Below are 15,268 nucleotides of genomic sequence, written 5' to 3' on the forward strand. Positions count from 1 at the left end.
CCGACTTGGGGTGCACAGAATCACCTCGCCAGGCCAGAGGGCGGCCAGCACTTGTGCTCCGGCGCGCTGAAGACGGTGGAGCATGCGATGGGCCGGCTGCAGACGGGCTTGAAGCCCTAGAAGCTTCTCCTCAAGTGACCTGCTGGCATTCGGCGCAATCTCGGCCCCCGCATGCCGTCGCGCGTCACGGTAGGCCTCGATGGCTTGGGTGGCGGCTGAGTAGCCGGGGAAGTAATCTGCACAAAGAGGAAAGCAGTGACACAAAATCAAAAAAATGAATCAGATAGTAGAAGGCAGGCAAGGAAGCAAAGAAGAAGGCGGCCTACCATCAATCAAGTCTTCCACCCGGCTGTAGCCTTGGTTCAGCGCTTGCCTCATCTCGGCCCAGTTTGCCGACTTGGTCTCGTACTCGGCTTTGAGGGCGGCCTCGCTGTCCTGCGCCGCCTTCAGGGCCGCCTTGTGGCTCTCCTCCTGGTCGGCCAGCTTCTTGGCCAGGCGGTCACGCTCTTGAGCCAGGGCGGTTTACTGGGCCTCCTAGGCACGAAGGGCGGTCTGGGCTCCGCTCAGCTGGCTCCTCAAGTCGGCATTGGCCCCTGCAATATAAAGAAAGAAGTCGTCAGAAAAAGATCCGACCCGACTACTCGGTAGTCGGCCCGAATCTCGGGGACTACACCCAGTGGGTGCGCTGACGCACCCCCACTTAAAAGAAAAACGAAGCGCTTACTCCAGCTCGCGGTCAGATCAGAGGCTTTCTGATTCAACTCCTGGGCCTGGGAGTTGAAGGCCGCCGCGCAGAGGTTGTGGTACTCCTGCAGAGAAGACAAGGGTCGTGAGTAAGAACAAGATGGTAATCAAGATTTCCAATAAGTTCCAAGCCACCTGCTTAGCAGCCGGCTAGGAACGCGGGGACTACACCCAGTGGGTGCGCTGACGCGCCCTCACGGAAGAAATTAAAAGCAATCAAAGGAGCAGGAGGACTCACCCGAATAACCGACCGCGTCATGAGGAACTCCTGGGTGTACTGCTTCAGCGCGGTGGCTTGGGCCTGAAGCCGGTTCCGGACGTCCTGCGCCGCCATATTCAGCACGGCTGTCCCGTCGCCCGGCGTCCACCCGGACGAGCTGTCGCTGGCCGCCTCTAGGTCCTGGGCCGACGAGCCGGCGTCCACGGTCTTCTGCGCGTCCGGCGCTGAAGTCGCCTTCCCCGCGCGCCGGCGAAGCGGTGATGAGATCACAAGATCCCCTCCCACGGTCGGCTCATCCCCAGCCGGCTGCGCTGGCGGCACTTTAGGCCGGCCTTCTCGGTCCGCTCCAGTCGGCGACGATGGCGCCGCCTCCCTCTCCATCTCCGGCTGGCCGCGGCCAGCCTCCTCCAACGGGGGCACAGGGGTGTCGGGAGCCGTGGCGCGGAGGGGAATGACGAACTGCGGAGGCTGGTTCTGCAGGGCCTCCGCCTCCCTCTCCGCATATGCGGCCTCCGCTTGGGCCTTGGCGGCCGCGACGGCTCGCGCCTCCGCCGAATTCTGCTCCGCCTCCCGAGTCGCCTTCCGCTCCTCCGTCTCCCGCTCCTCCCGCGCTTCCCGCTTGTTCCGCTCCGTCGCCTCTAGGAGGTCGGCGCGGGGATCTGCCCGGCGCGAGCTTGAAGACCCTCCTACGGCTCCGACTATGGAGGCGGCCGGGGCTCGCTCATGGGAAAGAGTGGCCCTGTTTGATAATTTGAGAAAAGGGTTTGGAAAAACATCAACCGAAGAAGAAGAAGAAGAAAGAAAGGCATGAGAACAGCGACACTTACGCTGAGACCGCCTGCGGCTGCTTCACCACCTTGCGGAAGCGGGCTGCCTTCGCGGCCGCCTCGTCCCGTTTGGTTGCCGCCGCGGTACTCTTGGGCTTCTTCGGCCGACTGCCGAAGTGGGTCGACGCGGCCCGGCGCTGGTGCGCGCCGCCCTGGGCAGTCGGCCCGGCGGATGGGCCCGCACGTTGGTGATCGGGCGCCGGCCGGCGGTGCGCGATGACTTCGGCCTCATCGTCATCTGGCCAGTCCTCGAGGTCGGCCCCGAGCCCGGACCCGCCTGCGTCGCCGCCTTCCCCCGCGACGTCATATTCCATGGAGGCCGCCCCTGCGGCCCCGGCTGCTGGCGAAAGCATGGGGTTCTGCCAAAGAAAGGTCGGCTGGTCAGGAGTCAGCCACCATGAACTTGGCAACAAGCAAAGACAAAGAGGAAGAGAAACTTACCACCGGCGGAGGATTGGCGCGAGAGTACGGCACCTTGCCATACTGCCACTCCTCGGTGAGCTTGCAGTTGGAAATGTAGTTCACCATGTAAGATACCTCGGCGTGAGGCATCTCCTTGGTGCTTAGCCGGCATGGGTCGAAGCGGCCGCTCATCTGGCAGATCATATGAGGTCGGCCCTGGAGCGGGAGCACCCGGCGCTCCACGAAGGTGGCCACCAGGTCGGCCCCGGACAGACCCTCCGACTGGATCATCACCCGGAGCCGGGCAACGGAGGCGGACCCGCCCGGAGACACGACCTGGACCGGAAGGACCATGAACGCTGCCTCCCAGCCGGCGGGCCGGCTATGTAAGCCGGCAGGTTGACGAAGTCGCCCTGCGGAGCAATATTCTTCACATAAAAGTAGGACTTCTACCAGAGCTTCACCGACTGGATCAGCGGGATGAGAGGAAACGGGTTGTTGTCGCTCGCCCTCCACATGGCGATGAAAGCACCGCATGGGGCGGGCATGCCCGCGATGACGGTGCCGAGCTTGCACTAAAAGAACTCTCCCCATAGTTCAAGAGTGGGGAGGACGCCGAGAAAACCCTCGCACAGGGTGACGAAGGCCGATAGCAGCATCACCCCGTTCGGAGTGAGGTGATGCGGCTGGAGATGATAAAATTCAAGGAACGAGCGGAGGAACCCGCTCGCCGGCAGGCCGAAGCCACGCAGGCAGTGCGAGCGGAAGATTAGCCGCTCGTCCTCTTCCGGCGCCGGCGAGATTTCCCTCTGCGGCGCGAGGCGGACCCGCACAAGATCTGCGCCCGGCAGCCGCCGTGTCCGATGGAGGAAGTCGACGTGGTCGTCGTGGATGTTGGAGCCGTCCCAGGAGCTGGACAACACCATGGGAATGGCGCGCCGGCGAGAAAGGTGTGGCGAAAGGAGGTTGCACAACCCAACTACGACGAAGCAACGGCGAGCCAAGAAGATTGGCAGGAAGGCCGAGCGGTGGCAGGTACCTGTCATGACAAGAGGAGGAAGAAGAAGGAGGGGGCAGAGCGAGGGAGAGCGCGCGAGCATTTGGCGCTCCCCTCCTCTCCCCCTACTTATAGCCTCATGCGGCGAAGCCGAGGAGGCAGGACGTGGGGGGATGTGGGATTAACTGCACCCACTCCCCCACGCACCGTGATTATTACGCCATTACGGTGTGGGGAAACCGCCGCTGGGGCACGCACGGTCCGTCCAGGCCGTAGAAGATCCGTGCATGGGCCGAGGCCCTATAGTGGCGGGCCCCAGACTGCGGAGGCATCCCGTCGCGCGCGTGGGCTGGCAGGCCCCTCCAGCCGGAGGATGCCATGTGGCGCGCGGACAACGAGCGGTCAGCTCATAGCCGGATTCGTGCAACCGACTGGCACCCGCCTTCAAACTTCAAGATATCTAAGAGACGGCGTGCCTAGTCGAAACCGGCTTCTAGTTCCTGGCTTCTCATGATAGGAAGCTGACTGGGCTCCTCAACTTTTTTCTGCCTTGGAGCCCAACCAGCTTCAGGGACTACTGTCGGAGTAAATGACCACGGGTAGCCTAGCCAGCTCCCCCTGGTACTTCAGAAAAATTACAGACCGATCAAGCCTCCAAGCGACCAAGACACGGAGCCGCCTTCCCCTAGCCGGCTGCCTCTCAAGCCGACTACGCGAAGGCGGCCCAGCCCTGAAATCTTTGAGAAACAAGACCACGAGAAGGCCGACTCCTAGGAGTCGGCCCCTCAGCAGGCGGCTTAGATGTTGCCCTCGGAATCTGCACCCACATAACGGCGACAAGACGGGGCGTGGCTACAGAAAAGCCTGCCACCCCCGAAATCCCGGCGCACGCCTGGCCACAGTGCACCGTACGGGGCGGCCATCCCCGTCCGACGCAGCACTGTTGCCACGATGATCGTGACGTCACCCACGGCGAGCGGCCAGTACGACCCATGGGTGGCGGGCCCCCTTGGTCAGGGAGATCCCAAAGGCGGCCGGGCTTCCCTCAGCCGGCCAGGGATATGGCCGGCTTCCGCTAGCCGGCCAACTTTCTCCCTCTAAGGAGGAGCTTCATTAAGGAGACAAGAGAAGGTAAGGTTACAGTGATGAGCCGCCTCGCGGCGGCACTTGCCATGCTTACCACGACAAAGCCATCGTCACTAGGGGCAAGGTAAAACTAGCCCGCCCTCGACAAGACCCCCAGGCGGTGGGGCCGGTCTGTCGGCCAAAGGGTCGGCAGCCGGCGGGCCCACCAGTCAGCGGGCCCCACCAGTCGGCGGAGAAGCCGGCGGGCGTAGACACATACGGCTGGGGCCCACGCCTAGCCGGATTACCATTGTACCCCTGGGGGGTAGGCCTATATAAACCCCCCAGGGTTCCCATGCAAGGGAGATCGCTCTTTGGATAGATTTTAGACACCGCAAGGAGAAGAGGAGCGGGCGAGCCTGGCCCTCCTTCATCCTTTCACCGAACAGCTCAAGGAGCATTCTGTAGCTACCATTCGAGCTAGTGATCATGTAGAGACCCCGCAGAGCAGCATTAGGGGTGTTATCTCCAAGGAGAGCCCTGAAGCTGGGTAAGATTCACCGGCGTGCATGCCTTCGCCTTATCCCGTTTCCACGCACCGGCGATGTTTTATTGGCTCCCACAATGATAAGCCATCCATTGGCATATGTCGCACCAACCACCCGACAATGGTCCACCACACTGGATCTGCTTAACCGGCGCCCTCGTCCACCACAGTGTAGGCCCTTCACTGACTCCCTCATCCATCCCTTCGCTGGCCCTTCATATAAGCCCTCGTCCGCCGCAACAGATCCGCCACACCGAAAGCACTGTACAACGCGCCCGACGAAGCCTTCATCCACTGCACCGGACCCGCTCCACGAACGCCATATTCAACTCCACCAGCCCTGCTTTACCAACGTTGCAGCCTCATCAGGTTCTTTCGATTTGTACTCCTTCGGTTTTTCTCTCTATCATGCAACTGTTCACTTACCACAAATGAGCTTTCTTGTATGTCGACAAGCCCCGCAACCGTAGCACCGGAGCCGCTTCAGCGACGGCGACAGCCGGCCCAAACTCAACCGCAACACGAGCACCATCGACGATCCTTAGCTATCAAGTATGCCAACGATACCCATACGCCGCCAAGAATCAGGTACTATTATCCAACGGCCGGCGCCTACATTCACTTTCTTAGCATAAGCATCGCACCTTTGAATTTCTTCAGGGCATCATTCAGTTTTTCATGAGACACGTTATTCTACTTGCACCTGTAGGGCCATACTTCTGGCAGTGAACATGTTACATGTGCTAAATTACATACCAGTGCACATATAGTTAATATGCTTTAGTTTTGTCCTAAGTATTATTGTACTTCCTAGATATCACTGCCTACAATTTTACTTCTTGCATGCTATATTTATGATAATGGTGTTATTCTGATGCCACCTGTTGGTTCCATCAGACTGCTTCATGTTCTCTATGCTTAATTACACATCGGCAAACTAGCATGTGGTTCCGCTGGTTTTTGTTCGTTTTACCCTACATTTTCTGATGCTCGCTATTACATCACTACTCCGAGCCTCTGTTCATTACTTTTTTGTGTTCTTGATCTTCCCAAGTTGCATGACTAATTTGATGCTTCTATTAATTATGGAGCTTCCAACCCCATCAAGCAAAATATTTGTTATTTTGGGGCTGGCACCTCGAACAAGCATAAAAATAGAGGGAAGCAAATATATTGTCGTGTATGCACACACCCTTCTTTCATTAGTTTAGATGAACCATTGATGATCAATTCGAACCAGTGCATGTGATTAAAATTAATTTTACCTAAATAGAGGGTGCAGAATAAACTACAACAAGTAGATTTGCAACCACGGGATGCGGACGATATCTTCAAAGAACATTGCGACAGCAGCGAGGCTTCATAGCAACATATGGTAAGCCAGTGTGTTTTAGTACATGTGAAATGAAAAATGCGTGTGGGCTGCTTTCTTGGCTTGTGCCCTCAACCTGTAATCCTATAGAATAACAAATAGTCCAGTTGTCTGCTTTGTTGTATTGCTTGATTCGAATGCTTGTTTGTTACTTGTTACGCTATACCTGAGTTGGCCAATATGTCAGCAGTGCCTGCTATACTATCATAAAGAAATGCATGCCTAGTTCATTTGAGTCCTTAACTTTTCCTCTGAACTTCATCACAAGACTGTCTTCGTAGTTAATATGAGGCCACACTGTTAAGTGCTTTCTCATATTATTTCAACCGCTTAGATGCCTTGGCAACTTAAATATAGCGGTGGTACACTTCCTTTCAAATAGGGATGTCAACTGGGTCCCGTTTAAATTCCACTAGTGGTATGATAGTTCAAAAGAGTTTTTGTTTTTTATAGGAAAATGAAACAGGGAGCTAGCAAAAACTAACTAGATGTGGACTGGCGGATGTCATTTATTTTCCACTTACATCCCTAGTTTCATCTTACCATTTTAATTTCTTTTTGGCTGATGCTGCTTCGAACCATTTAAATATAGCTTGCCATGCTCGGCAATAATTCGTATAACCATGTAAGCTTACTGCCTGGATCATGCGATAAGTATCTCTTACTTATGTCCAGCGAAAACCTTTCAGGATGCCGTTCTCACTAGGACACAATGTACAATCCCAGAATCTCTTTGTGGAAGCAGTGCGCCATCGATGTTACCAGATGGTAGCAGTTTAGAGGCAACACCGCCGGAGAGCAGTCTGAGCACAGATATTATAGTTGTTGAGGCTCTACTAGAGGCAGAAAGAGATGGTGTGGCTGCCCTGAATGAGGTAATCTCGATCTTGAAGCTGGAAATTATGCAATTAGCTGCACGCATTATGTCAGCAACCCAAGAATTGGAGGAAGTAAGAATGTTGCATTTGAAGACGGAGGAGGTCCTGCTACTTCTGCTATCTGAAGCCCAGGGTAATCCCAATTCTTCTTTAGATAGCAGTTAAAATTGTCATTAGATTATTGTAATGTGTTGTAATCATCCGAATTTTTTAGGCGAGGTAATCCTCAGTACTTGTATGATTGACATAAGGTGAACTGTTTTTCGTGTGAGCATATTGTATTGGATGAAATAACTGTTTGACTTAAAGTGTATCCAACCTACTGAATTCGAAGATCACGACATTTCTAAATCATAATCATATATAAAGGTGGAATTAATATTTGTTGTGATTTTGAAGAAATAAATAACAAAACGTAGAATTATCTGTGGATATTCGTAATCGAATAAAAATTGGATTTGGATTTAGTTGTCAGGGCCCAGGGCAAACGTGAATGCTAATTCTCCCATGTTTTGAACGAAGCGGCTAAACACCCACTATATTTGTGGGCTGCCCGAAGCAAGTGTTTGCGAGATGGAAATTACTGTCTACCCCTGAAACATGACATCCTTATCGACCGGATTTACAATGCTATCGATAGGGGTAGACTAGTAACTTCAATCGGACGTGACACGACGGCCTCTGAGCCCATTCAGACACGGTGGGCGCCAAACGTGGGCGGCAAAACACATTTGATTCAAGCTCGTCCGAAAGACACGTCTCTCTCCCTCCATTTCCCCATTCATCCACGGTGGGCGGCAAAACAAACTCTCCTCGTCCGAAATTGATGTAGGCTAATATTTTAAATGGGGGCAGATGTGTAACTTCCCTCAGACGTGACACAACCGCCCTACCTATCAGCCCCATCCATACACTATGGGCGCAAACGCGGGCGGCAAAACACCCTCTCCTCGCCCAAAATCGTTACCAGCAAATATTTGAGATGCGAGATTACCGTCCTATCCCCAACCAACATGATGTCCGAAATTTTAAATGGGGGATAAGTTCGTAACTTTCCCACATTTCAGACAAGCACGTAGCAAAGTTTGAGATCCCCCCCTCCATTTCCCAATTCATACACCGTCGGCGCCACGACAACCTCCCCACTGCGGCCAGCCTCCTCTGTCCGCCACCCCATCCTCCACCTTGCCGGAGCCACTACCCCTACCTCGTCGTCCACTGCAAGAGATGGAGTCTCTCATCCACGGCGCCGGACCAGGATCCTTTCATCGCATCATCTCGCTTCATCGGCGCCGTCATCCACCTTGCCATTGCCGATCCTATAACCGCCTCGTCCACGGCAACATGATTTATCCCCCGACCTGGCCGTCTGACATCTAAAGTCTTCTTCCCCGCCGCCGACAGGAATAGCACCCACAGCACCCTCAACGTATCAACAGGAGCATACACGGCGTCGCAAGAGAGGTGGTACTCTTCCATATGTGCTTAAGTTATTGATCTCACCCGGAAAATAGATCTTAAATTGTTTACTATAATTTTCTTGTTAGTGACAAATCGTAGTGGCTAGTTGAATGCAAACATTGGTTGCGAAGTAGCTTTGTCCGGTTTGCACCTTCAGATCCGCCATGTCACGGACACTATACTCATAAAGCTTATGGTTTCCCCCCTTTATATTCACTACCATCATCATAGGTGCTTCACTGCTTTGTGTCATGCTAGCACTGCTCCTCAAGACCTCAGCCCATCAAGCGAAACAACATGCCACTCATAATTCCAAAGCTTATGTGTTGAAATACGAATCTGATATGATGCTCATATTACTAAAATAGAGACCGTTTAATTGGTCACCTAATGTTCCTATATTCATTTCGAAAAGCATATGCGCCACCCACTGGTCTAGCTAGTTCCACTTTCCTGATTTTACTCTTGATTCTTAGGGTTTTCCCCTTTTATCTACTCTACTATGATGTGCGTAGGTGCTTTCTGTCGTACTAGCATTACTCCACCCTTCAAGCTAAACACCACAACACTCAAAATTCCAAAGCTTAGTTGTTCAAATATGATTGTGATATGATACTGATATTAGTTAACAGACACATTTAATTGGTTAGCTAAAGGTCCCACTTGATTTTCCAAATGCATGTCGCGACATATAGAGACAACAGAATTGCATTTCTTTGTCACTTGTTGACTGTACTTTCTTGTCCATACCAAATCTTAGTTTTTATTTCAAAGCAAACAACGTTTGCTAACTACCCTTTTGCACGGTTTGTAGCTTCAGATCTGCCATCCCACTGCCACAGTCGATACTATACTCATCATGCTTACGATTTCCCCATTTTATGATGACAACGATCAGCCTACGTGGTTCGTGTCATAATAGCACTGCTCCACCCATCGAGCTAAACAAGCTTAGTTGTACAAATTCAAATCTGATATTAGTAAAACTGAGAGATGTTTAATTAGTCAGCTAAATGTTCCTACTTTAGTTTCGAAATGCATGTGAGCCACATATGGAGAGACCGGAAGGAATAGTATTTCTCTGTGCGCTCTGGTTCATCATGGGTGGCCAACCGACATTGTATAGAAAGACTTGTAATATCTTCAATTTGCTTGCTCTTCTTTAAGATGACCCTCTTCTCTTGCGGTCGACTGGTCAGGTCAAGTAATTCTCCCTTGGGTTTTTATCATTTATGCCACCGGTTGTGTCTCACTACTCAGTTTTGCCACTAGGAATTTCAACTGCTCAAAAATGCCATCGCTTTGTTAGACACATGCTCAAAAATGCCACTGGACACCATTATTGTGATGTCAAATCTCTTTTGCCATGTTATAATGACATAAATACCTATGAACCAACATGCCAGCTCTCCCTCTATCTCACTACAATAAAGTGTGGGGTTCACTTGTTCCCAACAACGTTCTTATTTTCCTGTAAAATTATTCGCTTGGTTACTCCTGACAAGTGGGGCCACACTTATCATTGTGAGATAGAGAGAACTAACATGTGGGTCTAGGCTTATTTTTGTCATATAACATGGTCGACGGGTTTGACGTGAAAATAGCAGTGTCTAATGGCATTTTTGAGCAAACATCTAACGGAATGATGGCATTTTTGAGATATCTAATGGCATTTTTGAGCAAGCATCTCACGAATCGATGGCATTTTTGAGTAGTTGTAACTTCTAATGGCAAAACTGAGTAGTGGGACACAACTAGTGGCGGAAATGATAAAACCCCCCTCCCTTAGTATATTTTGAATCTGTCAGGTCAGGTCGACTTGTTCTTCTTTACTATATGTTGAAGCTGTCATCTGTGAAGTATCATCGCTTCTGGAGCTCTCATATTTTGAGTACTAGGCCACATTAGATTAATGCACACACCAAATTACAACATGCATGGCACCTCTTAGATGAATTGCAGAGATAGCACAAAGGGGTTTACAGGGAGGAAGTATTGCATGAGAATCACTTCTGCATTACAAAGATAATCTCACTTGTTTTTATGTTTTCATGCATGTCAGGTATTGAACATTATCAAAATGAATATGAGAATGGGCGCACGAGAGGAATATTGCGGAACAATCCACTGGCTAACAAACTTGGCATGGTGGAGGATGGCCTATCTTATTCACCCATCAAGGTGCATGCTCTAACTTGGCAAGGTTGTATTGGTCGCACATATTTTGCATCTGACCTCTTGCATTACTTCTACTTTGTTACACCATTTGCTTAGTTTAAGCATCATATATGAGTATATGCCATACCTATCCATTTTCTGTACCTATTCCATGTGTCGTCATACTATGTTTTTCGAGTCAAATGTTGTTCTTTCATAATAGACGTCCAAAAGGAAGAGGGTAAGTGCAGATCCTCAAGGAGTAAAAACTAGGTATTTGGAAAAGGTAGTGATACCTGTTAAATCAGACAGATCAGCAGCCATAGAAAACACAGGCCCAACTATACCAGACTTTACCCCTACTCCAGTGGCCAAACCCCTATTTGAACTGCTGAGAGCCCAGCATCAGGTACTATCTATGATATCAATTCAAAATTTGAACTCCTAAAATTTTGCATGTGCCTTACCTTCTCTCTTGTACAAAAACTAATTCGAGATGAATCTCCTTGCTCAAAGGGTCATAGGATCTGACGACAATAATGGGCTCTGCATTGCTCTTGTCAGTACCTCTTGCCCTTTGTAATGTTCGCTTCTTTATCCTCCCTTTGCTTGAAATTATAAGATCTATATTTACTCTTAGATAAATGTAGAATTAACACAATGGTTATGAAGTTTCGGATTGCTCATGTAAGTACCTGTTGTCATGTACTCCCTCTATATCGAATTAATTGTTGATTAATTGGATGTATTTAGAACTTAATAGTGCTAGATACATCCATTTGAGCGACAAGTAATAACGGATGGTGGTGGTATTACTGTACATGCATCACGAGAGAGTTGATTGTCTAGCATTACTCTGCATCTTATTTGCCCTGCCTTCCACTTTCTCTAAATTATCATATCTACATTTACTCTTACCAAATGTTGAATAAAGCCAGTGCCACTTCACACGTTGATGTTTGCATTCCTCTTGTTAGTACCTTTTGCCTTGTAACCCTGTACTTAATTAATTGCTATTTGATTATGTAACATCAGGCTGCACCTGAGCTTCATTATCCTCTATTTCTTCCAATATTATTTGATTTATATTTACTCTTTGCAAAATGTAGAATAATGGCAATGCTTATAAAGAATTTTCTTTGGGGAATTTACTGAATTATCCTTCCATCAAGATGGAGAAGGGCTTTGTCCAGCCCGTGTTAACATGTAATGTAAGTTCATCATTCTCAAGCCTTCAAACTTTGTTCTGGTATAGATTTGGATATGCATCATTTCATCCAATGATGTTTACATCTGATTGGATGTTTGCAACAACTACCAGTTTTAAATTGTAGTTGTAAAAACATGTTCCTTATGCAGAATAGATCCATTTATTTGCTTATATAATTGTGAAACCTGTTACGTGTCTCCTTGTTTCTCTTTTAGAGTCGTATCTCTTATGCGAGGCAGAATTTTAGGAAAGAGAGTGAGCCAAACCATCTTGAGGCCAGCGAGATGACCCCAAGGTCCTATCTTGATGAATACAGTGAGTTGAAGCTACTCATCAACAGGTGTGAGACAACCTCTGTGCAGTCGCTACCTCAATCGGTTCGGGTTCTTCGGTCTCAACTTAAAGCGGAAAGGCTTGCTTCAGCTCAGCTCCGACTTGAAGTCAAAGATGTAATGAAGATGTCAAGGGACTGCCTTGCGCACTATGGTGCCATGCAACTAGGGGTGAAGCATCTATCGTTGAAACAACGGAGGTCTCATCAGCTTGTTCGGCTACTTGCAGGAGCCGACCTTGCTAGGTCTATTGCCTTCTGAAGTGCTCTCAGTTCTGTATATTCTTTTGTTGGCGCGTTTATATGCACTGGTGGCGACCTTTGAAGCCCAGTGTATGTAATTCGCGGTCATGTTGCGCTTTATTATCATCGGTAGCGAACTTTGATTCCTAGTGGATGTAATATGCCGTAATTTCTTTATTGTATAGTCTAGGTTTATTCTTTGGTCGGTATGCTGTAATTTAGGCCGGAAGGTTCAGTGGATCTTAGTGTTGTCAGTCTTCAGGCCGGCCCGTTACTCATATGGGCCAAAACGTGGGCCTATAATCATCTTGGGCCATTAGCAGGTTTAAACCTATATTTACTGTAGTGACACTAGGCCTCCTACGGGCCGTAGAAACAATGGGCCTTCTACGGTCTATAGAAACAATGGGCCTTCTACGGGCCATATCATCAATGGGCCTTATACGGGGCGTATGATCGATTGGCCAAACATGGGCCAAAAATAGACCACATTATGGTCGTAAACGGGCTAGAGTTGGAGTCGTCCGTTCATGGGTCGACCATGATGGGCCGTCGTTAATAGGCCATATTTGATGACGCTATGAAAATGGCCCAACGTATTAACGGGCCACAAACGGGCCGACTGTAACCACGGGCTAAATTTGGCCCACAAGCAGAAAATGGCAGTTACGGGTCGTAAGTAACCGAATGCTGGAAATGAGCCCAAGAATAAATGGGCCTGAGAAGGCCGAAAGATAACATGGGCTGCAAACGACCCAATGGATTAATGGGCCGTTAATGGGTATAAAGTGATACACTGTTCATTACGGGCCAGTTTCACCACAGGCCGTTAATGGGCTAATAGTTACAAAGGGCCTCATATGGGCCGAAAGACGTCATGGACCATACATGGGCCGGAACTTAAAATGGGCTGGAATCATATTGGACGGCCCAGATGACGCTACTGGGCCTAATTCGGATAGGTCGTAACTGGCCCTGGGTTAGCAGATTGTAAATGGGCTATATGTGATCAGGCCGTTAACAGGCTTTCCTTGGGCCGGCCTGCCACCTTTTGACCAAGTCAAACGGGCCGGCCTTTTCACAGGAACGGGCCACTGTTCGGCCGTGCCACGTGTCGACGTATCATAGGCACCTCCGGTCCAATGAGTGGATGACATCTGTCCCAACGGTGAGCTGACACGTGTTTCCTCCAGCCAATGATGATTTTACATGTGGAAAATCCACATTAGTCGGGGATGTTAGCAGATTATCGGATCCAAAACCGGAACCGATAGCTTAACGGTGTTCCGTTATGGCGGATGCCACGTGTCGGTCACCCTTGACGAAAGCACTTCTGTGACGCGCGATTTATCGTCATGGAAGTGGACACTTCCGTGATGTTAATTTTGGTAATGTCATGGAACACTTCTACGACAACATAGATATGACTATCTTGATTCTGTCATAAAATCATCATGGATGTACATGCATGACAAAAAACACGACCTACTGTGACAAACACGTATCATCACGGAAGTGTATTTTTTTGTAGTGCATGTTACGGACTCGCCTCCGCATGCGATGTCGCGGCACGCCGCGTCATCGCATGCTTCGGCTTGTTCCTGGCCCGGCCTCGCCGGGATGGGGGAGGGGGCCCCCCAGCTCGGCCTCGCGCTAATGCGGCAATGCGCTCGTTTGACAGCCGCAGTGCAGTTATTCTATTCCCCCCCCCACACCTACCCACACACCGTAAAGATAGATAAATGGGGCAAGTCCATACAAGGAAGATGTGTCAGTAAAACTATGCCCCTCGTTGCGGTGCTGGTTTTTCCCCTAAAAAGATAAGATAATGGGGGCAAGTCATGTTACGGACTCGCCTCCGCATGCGACGTCGCGGCACGCCGCATCGTCGGCTGCTATGGCTCATTCCTGGCTCGGCCTCGCCGGGATGGGGGAGGGGGTCCCTCCCCCTCCCCCCCGGCTCGGCCTCGCCTAACGCGGCAGTGCGCTCGTTTGACAAGTGCAGTGCGGTTATTCGTCCCCCCCACATGCACCCACACACCCTAAGATATGATAATGGGGGCAAGTCCATAAAAGGAAGATGTGTCAGTACAACTATGCCCCTCGGTGCGGTGCAAGGTCATGTCATGTTATGGACTCGCCTCCGCATGCGACGCCGCGGCACGACGCATCGTCGCCTGCTACGGCTCGTTCCTGGCTCGGCCTCATCGAGATGGGGGAGGGGGTACCGACCCCCCTCCCCCCGGCTCGGGCTTGCGCTAACGCGGCGGTGCGCTCGTTTGACAGGCGCAGTGTGGTTATTCTATTCCCCCCACACGCACCCACACACCCTAAAGATAGATAAATGGGGGCAAGTCCATACAAGGAAGATGTGCCAGTACAATATGCCCCTTGAGGCGGTGCTAGTTTTTCCCCTAAAAAAGATAAGATAATGGGGGCAAGTCATGCTACGGACTCGCCTCCGCACGCGACGCCGCGGCACGCCGCGTCGTCGCCTGCTACGGCTCATTCCTGGCACGACCTCGCTGGGATTTGGGAGGGGGCCCCTGGCTCGGCCTAGCGCTAACGCGGTAGTGCGCTCATTTGACAGGCATAGTGCAGTTATTCTGTCCCCCCCCCCACATGCACCCACACACCCTAAAGATAGATAAATGGGGGCAAGTCCATACAAGGAAGATGTGTCAATACAACTATGCCCCTCGGTGCGCTGCTGGTTTTTCCCCTAAAAAGATAATATTATGGGGGCAAGTCATGTTGCCGACTTCCGTCTGCATGCGAGGCCATGGCACGCCGCGCCGTCACCTGCTACGGCTC

Source organism: Triticum urartu, chromosome 5A (genome assembly GCF_056163025.1).
Source record: "Triticum urartu cultivar PI428250 chromosome 5A, HENAU_Tu73, whole genome shotgun sequence".
Taxonomy (NCBI): domain Eukaryota; kingdom Viridiplantae; phylum Streptophyta; class Magnoliopsida; order Poales; family Poaceae; genus Triticum; species Triticum urartu.